Consider the following 7,744-nt stretch of genomic DNA (forward strand, 5'->3'; position numbering starts at 1 on the left):
TGGTCAGGAGATCGAGACCATCCTGGCTAACACGGTGAAACCCCGTCTCTACTAAAAAATACAAAAAACTAGCCGGGAGAGGTGGCGGGCGCCTGTAGTCCCAGCTACTCGGGAGGCTGAGGCAGGAGAATGGCATAAACCCGGGAGGCGGAGCTTGCAGTGAGCTGAGGTCCGGCCACTGCACTCCAGCCTGGGCGACAGAGCGAGACTCCGTCTCAAAAAAAAAAAAAGAAAATGTGGCACATATACACCATGGCATACTATGCAGCCATAAAAAAGGATGAGTTCGTGTCCTTTGTAGGGATATGGATGCAGCTGGAAACCATCATTCTCAGCAAACTATTGCAAGGACAGAAAACCGAATTCCGCATGTTCTCACTCATAGGTGGGAATTGAACAATGAAATCACTTGGACACAGGAAGGGGAATAACACACACTGGGTTCTACAGTGGGGAGTCGGGAGAGGGATAGCATTAGGAGATATACTTAATGTAAATGACGAGTTAATGGGTACAGCACACCAACATGGCACATGGATACATATGTAACAAACCGGCACGTTGTGCACATGTACCCTAGAACTTAAAGTATAATAAAAAAAATAATAATAAACCCTTTAGACGTTCACATGATTTACGTATTTTATGAAAAACTACACTTAAAAAGCAATGAGACAAATACATTGTTTTACATTTTTACAACTGCTTTTAATGTTTGGCTTCACAAAGAAACAGCTAGACATTCATATCTGATTCTTCACTCACGCATTTGTGACAGGTGGTTTCGCCGAGTCTGTGAAGGACATCCAGAGCCTCACAAATGTGTCTGATGGCTGAATAGAGGAGGATTGTTTTTCACCTTCCAGAAATTGTAAATAGTTTTCTTTGATATTGCACCCAAACTCCACAAATGGTAGTTTCTTGAAGATTAGTTTCAACGCGGCATCTGAAACCACATCAATGAACTTCTCCTTTTTTGTACATTTGTGAGAGGATAAAACCCCGTCCCATTACTCTTCTCAGGAAAACAGTTCTGATCCTGTGCAACTCCAGAAGGGAGTTGAGGGACCCCCAGAGAGGCCTGGGCCCAGCCTGGAGAACTACTTTCCTAGGCCAGGGCCACCCATTTCCCTGACGACGCACCGACCGCCACCACCTGACCACACGGGTCCAGGCCATGACCTCAACCACACTGGTCCCTCTACCCCGTGGACACGTCCAGGCACCTGCTCTTCCAGATCAGACCTGACCCTCCCCAGTGGGCTGCCTCGGCAAAGAGACCTGGGCAGCCCCAGGCCCCAAGAGCCAAATGTGGAAACCCCATGGCCAGGCCCTGATCACCCGGGACCCCCCAGATGGAGGCTCCATCCTCTCCCAGATGAGGCTAATGGACAAGCCAGGAAAGACAGGGTCAAAAGTGACACAGTCCTCAAACAACTTTAAACCAGCGCCCCATCCCAGCCTTTAGAGCAGTACGGTTTGCTTTGCTTTGTTTTTTAAAAACTTCAGTTATCTTGTACTTTGCAGTCACACCGCCCCACACGGGCGTGGAAAGCACTACTCTGTTCCGAGTAAACATTTAAATACACTACAGGCTGAATGTGGTGGCTCATGCCTGGAATCCCAGCACTTTGGGAGGCCGAGGTGGGCAGGTCACCTGAGCTCAGGAGTTTGAGACCAGCCTGGGCAACATGGAGAAACCCCATCTCCACTAAAAATACAAAAATCAGCCAGGCGTGGTGGCGGGCACCTGTAATCCCAGTTATTCAGGAGGCTGAGGCAGGAGAATCGCTTGAACCTGGAAGGTGGAGCTTGCAGTGAGCTGAGATCGCACCACTGCACTCTAGCCTGGGCAACAGCGCGAGACTCCATCTCAAAAAAAAAAAGAAGAAGAAGAGATCTGTGAAAATTTGGCTTTTATGTAAACTTATTAAAAGTCCAGGAATAAGTCAATTGTCTTCCCCAGCCTCAGTTTCCTCATCGGTACCTATCAGAGCTGTCGGACAGACAGAGCGACCACCTCGGGTAATTTCAACGCCGGATTCTGACCCTGCTGAGTTACATGAGGAAGCCGAGGGAGGCGAGGGAGGCTGCTGGCTGCTCCCACGTGGGAGGTGGGAACTGAGCCCCTCTCCAGCCCAGTCCACAGGACAGAGGAGGTGGCCACAAGAACTGTATCCTCCATGTCCCCACCCTTCTCACTGCTGTAGCTTCAGGGCAAAGGAACCACAGAGCCAAATGCTGCAGAGGTCGAGGGAGACGGAAGGATGTCGCCTCCAGGGCTGGGGCCACGGGCAGTGGCAGGGCAGGTTCATCGTCGATGGCAAGTCTGTGGCTGACCACGCTCACGGGGTGGCCCCGAGCAAAGGTCAGACATGAGAACCCAGGAGAATTCAGGACCCGGCTCTGGGACGGCTGTGCACCCCCACCCTGGCCGTGGCTGGCACCTCAGAAGGCACAGCTGTCCTTCACTCGTACAGAGAAACCTCGGGACAGACGGTGCGAGAGGAAGGGCAACTCGAGGAGGCACATTTGAGGAAACTGCCCACACAGCCAGCTTCGATTCTCCAAACCTCTTCAGCCTGCACTGGCTGCCAGCTCCCTGACTCGGCACGGAGGGCCTCACCAGCCAATCCCCATGCCCGGCACCCGGCACCCCCTTCACCAGTGGGTAAACTGTGCTCACCACCACCCAGCACTCACTTCCTGGGCTCGGATGGATGGCACAGAGCCTGACCCTTCTCTCTTAAGAGCAGTGCCTTATGCGTTAAACAGGGACTGCGCCCTGGTACTGATATACAGCCATTTGTCCTGAACAAAAATTAAACTGATGAGGGAACAAAATATGGCCTTATAGAAGGTGAGTGGAAAAACAGGGAGAACAAACCCCCAAATTCTGGAGGAAGGGTGGAATTGGCCTGGGGAGGAGCAGCAAGAGGTCTTGTGGACAGGGCTGGTGGAGCTCTGAGGAGAGAAGAGGCAGGAGGATTTGGGGACAGGGCTGGTGGAGCTCTGGGGAGAGAAGAGGCAGGAGGATTTGGGGACAGGGCTGGTGGAGCTCTGGCCACTTCCTCAGTAAACTAGAGAGACGTGATCCCCAGGGCCAGGTCTGTCTCTGAGGTACTCCCGGCTGGGACAGGTAAGAGGCTGGAGAAGGGGTGTGTGTGTGTGCGCGCGCGTGTCTGTGCATGTGTGTGTGCACGTGTGTGTGCGCAAGCTGCATGTGCGTGTGCAAGATAAGCGCGCGTGTGCATGTGTGTTGCATGTGTGCACGTGTGTGTGCGTGTGTGCAGGGCGTGTGTGCGCGTGTGTGTAGGGTATGTGTATGTATGGTGTGTGCACATGTGTGCAAGCTGCATGTGCGTGTGCACGGTGTGTGCGCATGTGCAGGGTGTGTGTGCGCGTGTGCAGGGTGTGTGTGTGCATGTGCGTGTGTGCGTGCATGTGTGTTGCATGTGCGCATGTGTGCGTGTGTTGCATGTGTGTGCATGTGTGGACGTGTGTGCAGGGTGTGTGTGCGTGTGTAGAGTGTGTGTGTACGTGTGTGTGTAGTGTGTGTAGGGGTGTGTGTGTGCATGTGTGCAGGGAGCGTGTGTAGGGTGCGTGTGTGCACGGGTGTGTAGGGGGTGTGTGTGCAGGGTATGTGTGTGCATGTGTAGGGGGTGTGTGCGTCTATAGGGGGTGTGTGTGCACGCATGTGCGTGTGTGCACGTGTGTGCGCGTGTGTAGGGCGCGTGTGTGCAGGGTGTGTTTGTGCGTGTGTGTGTGCATGTGTGTACACGAGCACGTTCAATGAGCCCACAGGCCAAGGCCGCGGCTGGGGAAGGCAGGCCCATCATGCGGAGGGAGGACATTCCTCCCAGGAGCCCGCCCCGAAGTCTTCAGTTCTATCGACATGAAATTTCCATTTCTCCTTCCCCGCTGGACTGTGGGCTCCCTAGAGGGTCCCTATGTCCTCCTCCCTCCCTCCCTGATGCCCAGCACAGGGCCTGCTGCAAAGTATGTGTTCAGGGAATATCCATTTAATTCAACTGCACTTCATTAGAGAGATGTGGCCTTTCCCAGACAAGGAAGAATTCAGAAAACAACCCAGGCGTGTTCAGAGCAGACAGTCGGGCTCTAACCAGGCTCTGCGACGTGTTGACTCGTAAGCCTTTTGTTCCTCAGATTCCCCACGGGGTAGTCGGCCTCATGGCAGCTCCACCTGACAGCTGGGCTCGCTTCTGGCTGAGGGCTGGTGCCCCCAGAGCCTCCTGTGGGAAGCTGAGACCTCCTGGTGCCACCTCGACCCCACCGGGCGACAAGCTGAGCAGAGGCTGCACTCAGGCCGGCGGGCCTGGCAGGCAGATGTTCCTGAGCCCCTTGTAAAACCCCGCAGAACGGGACTAGGAGGACCCGAGGGGAACAGGGAGGGAACAGGAGTTGCCTGGTGATAATTTCCTGAGAAAATTCCTAGGGGACAGAGGTTCATCAGCCCCAGGCAACTTCCTGAGACAGATCCGTAAAAAACAACCCCTTCTTCCAGGAGGACGCAATTCTCTCTCTCAAGTCGAGAGCTCACCACCCCGGGCGTTAGTCACTGCAGACATCACTGCAGACATCACTGCAGACACAGAGACGGCCCTCAGAGTGAGTTCACCACCCCGGTGTTCTCACTGCAGACAAAGGCCGCAGCCACAGCCACAGCCATTATGCAGCCTCACGTGGTCGCTCCTGGGGGCTGTGGGATATTCATCCCAAAAAGAAAACACCTTAAATTCAGGCGCCAGCCACCCCCATGGCGACTCTTAACACCTTAATGTAGCACCTTCCAGCCTTTCCTAGGCATTATGTACAAATCTTAAATAAAACTGGGTTCTTACTACATACACTGCTTGCTGGTTTTTTTAACCACATTGTACTTTTCCCACACTATGAAAGTTCTTTAACAATAGGATTGTAAGCGGTAACTTAGTATTCTGAATACGATAGGCTTTACCACCTTCCTGTGGGGAGCACACGGATTGTTTGCAATTTTCCTCGTATACTTTTTAAGTGTATTTTTTGAGATACCTTTTCCACAGCCACATTCACAGCCACTCAGAGCTGCCAGCGGCAGGCCTCCTGCTTGCCCTCTCCAAAGTGCACCTAGAATTGTCCACCACAAAAATTCTGCTGGCGGCAGCCGTGTCTTGGGACCCTAATCTGGGGCTCTCCAATTAGATGCTTTCAATAAGGTCACGATCCTCTATTCACAAAAAATAATAATAATAATAATAATAATAATAATAATAATAATAATAATAATAAACAAAAAAAGTCTCTTCTTCGCCAACAGTTGCATCTACTGACAGGAAGCCATCTATCTCCTCAGCAGCATTTGAGGGCTCAGAAGCTGGTAAAGCCAGCACCAGCTTGAGAGCCCCGGTGACCTAGTGGCTGGGGCCGGTCACGTGACCCTCCTCCAGCGACTGTTCTCCGACCGCCTAAACGTGCTGCGGGAGCTCATTCCCGTACGCACTAGGAAGCAGCGTGAATAGTCATCACTCCAGGAAAACTGCGGCTCAACCCTGACCTTCCAAAACCCACCACAGCCACAGCACAGCGAGAAAAACACCAGCCGCCTGCAGTGTCAGTCTCTAACACACCAGACTGAAAACATATCCGGAGGCAAAACCACCTGCCTCCAAGAAGCCTGGCAAACACCCACGGAGTCCCCAGCGCGTCCACTGCGGCGGGACAGGGACAGGGACAGGGACGGGGCGACCATCCCACCAAGTGCGGCTTCTTCTCCCCACACCTTCCCCCAGGCCATGATTGCTCCCCACCTTACGCCCTGGCATTTTCACCTCCTCGATCTCGTTTCAGGGACACGTTCAGACGTCACTGAGCCTTCACACTCCCTCGAGTGTGGCAGGAATGAGCACGCTTTCGTCCAGCCACAGGGTCCCACCGTGGTGAGAGTGGGCAGCAGACTCCAGCTCCTGAGACCAGCGGACTTGCTTGGCTGGGGTCTGCCTCGAAGTCACGCGCAGGAGAGACCCCCAGAGAAACGCATTCCCACGAGCACGGCCACGCCGTGACTCTGGGGCGACTGTGGCACAGGAGGCCTGGGGATGAGGGCGCAGGTGTCCGGCACAGACCGTCTCCACGGAGAGAATGAAGGAAATGATGCAGGGTGCACAGTGGGAAAGAGGCGGCGGACGGAGGGGCTGAGGGAAGCCGCTGTGCCTAGGAGGGACACCCCCACGCAAAGGCCAACACGGGCCACCAGCCGCTGCAGGACGCCAATTCCCGTTGGCCACAGAAAGAGGGCTCAGGTGCGTCTTCCACACCAGGGGCGGCTGGTGCCCTCTGAGCCAAGAGCGGCAGAGCTGCCCGGACAGCCCACAGACCAAGGAGGCGTAATAAATGGTGGCCGTAAATCCCCAGGTTTGGGCAGGTGTGCTTGTCACGCAGTGTCACCGCAGCGATAGATAACGGATAAAAATGGCACCTGGCAGATAAAATCCCAACCCTCACCTTAGGGTCCACAACTATTCAGAGTTTGATTTTCAAACTATTCCCCACCCCTCCCAGGTGCCAGAGGAAGTACCCACGGAGAGGGCCTGGAGCCTTCCCAGGTGCCCGGTGCCACAGGAAGTACCCCGTGAAGAGGGCCTGGAGCCTTCCCAGGGCTGGAAGACAGGCTTCATCCCAAATGCTAAATCTGGCGCCCAGAGGGCTGGGTTGAAAAGGGGTTGGAGGCGGCCTCCAGCCTCCATGGGAAAGGATGCTGTGATCTGTCAGTCAGGTCTGCCCCCAGCGTGGAGGGAGTGAGTTTGCCATCCCGCCAGGGTGCTTGCCTAGGACAGGGCGACAGGGAGGAGATGGGTTTAAAGGAGGGAAAAGAAGCCAGGATGAATATAAAAGAATACCTGCCACCAAGCCGGTGTGTCCCGAGGCCTCGAAGACACCGTGTGGGAGCCTCCGTTCAACACCAAGGTATTAATATCCCAGGGAACCCTTAGCAACAGCCCTGACATCTGCTCTGTTACTACGATACGGGAAACATGAGGAGAACAGCAAGATAAGGTGAACCCAGACGTCAACACTTCCTCCGCCTGTCAGGCCGCGCTGGGAGGATGAAAGACTCGGAGAAGGAGCCTCAAAGGCCTGTCTAAACCCCAAAGGTACCACTTACTCGGAGACATCGCAGGCTTATTATGCACCGTGCACGTTCGAGAGGATTCTGGAGTTGAAACAGGAGCCCTGGGGACACCAGTGTCTGACACAAACATCCTTCAAACTCCCCCATCCCCGGGCTCCCTGCCAGGCCTGCCTGCTCACAGCGGCTCCCCCTCCTCCCAGTGGCTCCCCCTCCTCCCGCAGCTCCTCCTCCTCCCGGCGCCCCCCCCCCCCCCCGCGGCCCCCCCTCCTCCCGGCGCCTCCCCCTCCTCCTGGCGGCTCCCCCTCCTCCCAGCTCCGACACTCCTCCTCTCTTGCGCAGACAGGGGCAAGTCTTTCTCATCTGCCTTGGAACCTGCTGGGGCTCCCACTGCCCCTCTTCACGTACAGCCAGAGGTCATCCTTACAGCCTGGGTCAGGCTGTGTGACTCCCTCATTCAAACACCTTCAGTGGCTCCCATGACCAAGGAAGAAAGCCCAAGCTGCCCTCACGGCCGTCCATGATCTGGCACAAGCCACCCTTCCATTCTAGCAGCCACCTCACCCCTCTGCAAAACTGGTGCTCCAGCTGCCAGGACCTTGACGCGCCCCAGCTGCC

At 55.0% G+C, this 7,744-nt stretch overlaps 1 protein-coding gene across 1 annotated transcript in view; it reads right to left on the reverse strand.

The window, feature by feature from the left end:
• The window catches only part of LOC111527154 (rab effector Noc2), a 63,677-nt gene extending 56,399 nt beyond the window's left edge, over positions 1-7,278 (reverse strand). Inside the window, exon 1 of the mRNA XM_026448357.1 lies at positions 7,163-7,278. The gene's annotated coding sequence lies outside the window, so the exon portion shown is untranslated. The remainder of the gene's footprint in view (positions 1-7,162) is intronic.
• Between the last annotated feature and the right edge of the window lie 466 nt (positions 7,279-7,744).

This window comes from Piliocolobus tephrosceles, chromosome 16 (assembly GCF_002776525.5).
Source record: "Piliocolobus tephrosceles isolate RC106 chromosome 16, ASM277652v3, whole genome shotgun sequence".
Classification (NCBI taxonomy): domain Eukaryota; kingdom Metazoa; phylum Chordata; class Mammalia; order Primates; family Cercopithecidae; genus Piliocolobus; species Piliocolobus tephrosceles.